Genomic DNA, 5000 nt, shown 5'->3' on the forward strand with positions numbered 1-5000 from the left:
ATATATATATATATATATATATATATATATATATATATATATATATATATATATATATATATATATATATATATATATATATATATATATATATATATATATATATATATATATATATATATATATATATATATATATATATATTTATATATATATATTATATATATATATATTATTTTATATATATTATATATACACATATATATAAAATTCTATATATAATTATAACTAACGGTCACACTCAACGACCAGACATTTCTAATGTAGGGAGAAGAGTAGTCAAACCCTGGTGACAGGGCTTGTAGTTAGGAAAGGGGAGGAGATGGGAAGGGTTGAATCTGTTTGTGTGCGTGCGTGCGTGTATGTGCATATCCATACAAATATTTGAATATGTATTCATTTCTAACCAGTCTCGTATAATAGTTTTTATTCATTTCCTATTCAAAGAAATTAAAAGAGATACATTAGTTAAATTTATTATAAATCAAATATATGTTTTGTTTGTAATAATGATTGCTCTACACATTATTTCATTTGCCTTTTGTGTACCTTTTCTATGATGGAAAACTTTATAATTATTTATGAATAATGTTAATTATCATCTGAATTTAGTAGTCAAAGGAATTGTAGTTTATTTGCAAGGAAGAATTTCATAATTAATTGTACATTTAAGTAGTTTTTCCCTCCAAAGAAATCATACTGATCATTTAAAAAAAATATTTATTGAATTTGAACCTACTACCATTGTTCAATTCCGTTGTATAGCAGTTTTCATGTATTCTTAAAATTATTATCAAATTTATTATCAAAATTAAAACTAATAAAATCATTTTTTTTTTTAATTCAAATTATCATGAGACTTCTGGAAGCGTTGCAAACATTGTAGATCCTCAGCAATGAGTGAATGTGGTTTTTCATCCATTGATTTTAATCTTCTAAAAGTTATAAACATTGGAGAGAATGTCTAGTGAAATAGCTGCCATTGATTTGAGTATTCTGGAATCGCTGTAAACGTTGTAGAAGCTGTGATGATGATGATTATAGCTCATTTGAGTAAGAATATTTCAAAGAAATTAAAGATTTTGAGATGCATTATGGAAAGATGTGTATTTTCATGTATGTATATTACTATATAATACCCCAGAAACAACTTAATAACTGTATATTCCGAATGTATAATAATCTACATTCCTTCATCTCCAAATTCCTGAGAGACGAGAGACGTAACTTCGAAGTAGGAGCAAGCTATGCTAGAATGGGTTCAACAGAGTTTGACAAGTTGGATCATTTGTATGACCTAGGGTGAGGACGAGCGTCCAGTCAAAAGGAATGCAAGCGAATGGATTCGAATTCCGTAAAGAATGAAGTTATCTCTGAAGAATCTTCGAACCTTACGGACGTCCGGTCAAAACGAATACAAGCAAATGGATTCGAATTCCATAAAGAATGAAGCTATCTCGGAAGAATCTTCGAACCTTACGGGCGTCCAGTCAAAAGGAATGCAAGCGAATGGATTCGAATTCCGTAAAGAATGAAGTTATCTCTGAAGAATCTTCGAACCTTACGGACGTCCGGTCAAAACGAATACAAGCAAATGGATTCGAATTCCATAAAGAATGAAGCTATCTCGGAAGAATCTTCGAACCTTACGGGCGTCCAGTCAAAAGGAATGCAAGCGAATGGATTCGAATTCCGTAAAGAATGAAGTTATCTCTGAAGAATCTTCGAACCTTACGGACGTCCGGTCAAAACGAATACAAGCAAATGGATTCGAATTCCATAAAGAATGAAGCTATCTCGGAAGAATCTTCGAACCTTACGGGCGTCCAGTCAAAAGGAATGCAAGCGAATGGATTCGAATTCCGTAAAGAATGAAGTTATCTCTGAAGAATCTTCGAACCTTACGGACGTCCGGTCAAAACGAATACAAGCAAATGGATTCGAATTCCATAAAGAATGGAGCTATCTCGGAAGAATCTTCGAACCTTACGGGCGTCCAGTCAAAAGGAATGCAAGCGAATGGATTCGAATTCCGTAAAGAATGAAGTTATCTCTGAAGAATCTTCGAACCTTACGGACGTCCGGTCAAAACGAATACAAGCAAATGGATTCGCATTCCATAAAGAATGAAGCTATCTCGGAAGAATCTTCGAACCTTACGGGCGTCCAGTCAAAAGGAATGCAAGCGAATGGATTCGAAATCCTTAAAGAATGAAGCTATCTCATAAGAATCTTCGAACTTTACGGACGTCCAGTCAAAAGGAATACAAGCGAATGGATTCGAAATCCCTAAAGAATGAAGTTATCTCGTAAGAATCTTCGAACCTTACGGACGTCCAGTCAAGAGGAATGCAAGCGAATGGATTCGAATTCCTGAAGAATGAAGTTATCTCATAAGAATCTTCGAACCTTACGGACGTCCAGTCAAAAGGAATACAAGCGAATGGATTCGAAATCCCTAAAGAATGAAGCTATCTCGGAAGAATCTTCGAACTTTACGGACGTCAGTCAAAAGGAATGCAAGCGAATGGATTCGAAATCCCTAAAGAATGAAGTTATCTCATAAGAATCTTCGAACCTTACGGACGTCCAGTCAAGAGGAATGCAAGCGAATGGATTCGAATTCCTGAAGAATGAAGTTATCTCATAAGAATCTTCGAACCTTACGGACGTCCAGTCAAAAGGAATACAAGCGAATGGATTCGAAATCCCTAAAGAATGAAGTTATCTCATAAGAATCTTCGAACCTTACGGACGTCCAGTCAAGAGGAATGCAAGCGAATGGATTCGAATTCCTGAAGAATGAAGTTATCTCATAAGAATCTTCGAACCTTACGGACGTCCAGTCAAAAGGAATACAAGCGAATGGATTCGAAATCCCTAAAGAATGAAGCTATCTCGGAAGAATCTTCGAACTTTACGGACGTCAGTCAAAAGGAATGCAAGCGAATGGATTCGAAATCCCTAAAGAATGAAGTTATCTCGTAAGAATCTCCGAACCTTACGGAAGTCCGGTCAAAAGGACTACAAGCGAATGGATTCGAATTCCTGAAGAATTAAGCTATCTCATAAGAATCTCGAACCTTACGGGCGTCCAGTCAAAGGGAATGCAAGCGAATGGATTCGAAATCCCTAAAGAATGAAGCTATCTCGGAAGAATCTTCGAACTTTACGGACGTCCAGTCAAAAGGAATGCAAGCGAATGGATTCGAAATCCCTAAAGAATGAAGCTATATCGGAAGAATCTTCGAACTTTACGGACGTCCAGTCAAAAGGAATGCAAGCGAATGGATTCGAAATCCCTAAAGAATGAAGCTATATCGGAAGAATCTTCGAACTTTACGGACGTCCAGTCAAAAGGAATGCAAGCGAATGGATTCAAAATCCCTAAAGAATGAAGTTATCTCATAAGAATCTCCGAACCTTACGGACGTCCAGTCAAAAGGAATGCAAGCGAATACATACGAATTCCCTAAAGTATGAAGCTATCTCTGAAGAATCTTTGAACCTTACGGAAGTCCGGTCAAAAGGAATGCAAGCGAATGGATTCAAAATCCCTAAAGAATGAAGTTATCTCATAAGAATCTTCGAACCTTACGGAAGTCCGGTCAAAAGGACTGCAAGCGAATGGATTCGAATTCCTGAAGAATGAAGCTATCTCATAAGAATCTTCGAACCTTACGGACGTCCAGTCAAAAGGAATGCAAGCAAATGGATTCGAAATCTCTAAAGAATGAAGTTATCTAAGAAGAATCTTCGAATCTTCTGTGGTAAGTAGAGACATATATGGACAATTTTGTGAAGTTCATGTTAGCCAGCAAGGAGATAGTACCCTTTAGTTGCAATGATTTTCTGAAGAGATAAACCTGGGCATTTTATTTATTCGATTTGGCAGTTTAGGTCGGTTTTCTAATGAAAAATAAGGGAGTGTCGTCCAAGAATGGATTAAAATCTGGTAGCTTCATGAAATACCTTAAGGTCGATGGTATGCTTACTCAGTTATAGTTCTCATTAGTTCCTGTTTTTCGGAGCAAATTGTTGAATTGTACATTTCCAAAGGTATCCTTTATAAAAAAAATAGATTCAAATACATTTTCTATTTTTTTCTGTTTTGAATAAATCACATTCCAGCATAATGTTCCCAGTTTCAACTTAATTCAAAATAAAGTTAAAAATGTATGAAGAATGTGAAACTCTTACTTAAGAGTTTTATTCGGTCATTTCTTTATATATTTTAATAATAATTAGGAATTCCTTTAAATTTATCTCGCAAATGGTGTTTCATGATTTATTAGATGTCTTACTCTTCCTTCCTTTCGTAGAATGAGTTGATTAAAAGATACCACTTTTAGAGATTTATTTAGTTCATTCTTTCAACTTTGGAGGGGGAAGACATTATCTATTTTGGTTTTATTCTTATATCATTCTTAAATTCAGTTAAGATATTTAAATGAAAATTCCCATAGTTCTTTCTAGTACAAATTGTAGGGTGGAGGGAAGAACATTTATGAAGAGATTTCGTATTAGTTTTATGTTTTAAAATCATTTCATTTAGTGGTACTTTTTTATCCTAGTTTTCCCCCTAAGTAGAGATGACTTAAATTGTATTAGATGATGATGAAGGACGAGAGAAGGTTATTTAAGTTTTTTGGTTTTATTTTCAGCTGAGTTTTTTAAAAGATTATTTCCCAGAGACAGAGAGTGATTGTATTCCATGTATTTACTGAAATATAACTTTTTATTCCAAATTGTACAATCGAACTCTATTCCTTATTGTTGAGAGAGAGAGAGAGAGAGAGAGAGAGAGAGAGAGAGAGAGAGAGAGAGATTGTCCTCATTGCACTTAGTGATATATAACCTAATTTTTATTCCAAATTGTACAATGCAATTAGATTCCATGAGAGAGAGAGAGAGAGAGAGAGAGAGAGAGAGAGAGAGAGAGAGAGAGAGAGAGAGAGATTTAACTCGAGGGAAAGTAAATTCAGTTGAATCTTATGTTC

At 34.6% G+C, this 5000-nt stretch overlaps 1 long non-coding RNA gene across 2 annotated transcripts in view; it reads left to right on the forward strand.

The window, feature by feature from the left end:
* The window catches only part of LOC137621246 (uncharacterized), a 323623-nt gene that overhangs the window by 300169 nt on the left and 18454 nt on the right, over window positions 1–5000 (forward strand). Inside the window, exon 1 of one of the 2 annotated variants that reach the window (XR_011040190.1) lies at window positions 3364–3770. The exons of the other annotated variant lie outside the window; for it this stretch is intronic. This is a non-coding gene — a long non-coding RNA (uncharacterized lncRNA). Of the gene's footprint in view, window positions 1–3363; window positions 3771–5000 lie in introns of those variants that run through there. 2 annotated transcript variants of the gene reach the window in all.

Source organism: Palaemon carinicauda, chromosome 27 (assembly GCF_036898095.1).
Source record: "Palaemon carinicauda isolate YSFRI2023 chromosome 27, ASM3689809v2, whole genome shotgun sequence".
In the NCBI taxonomy this organism is placed as follows: Eukaryota; Metazoa; Arthropoda; class Malacostraca; order Decapoda; family Palaemonidae; genus Palaemon; species Palaemon carinicauda.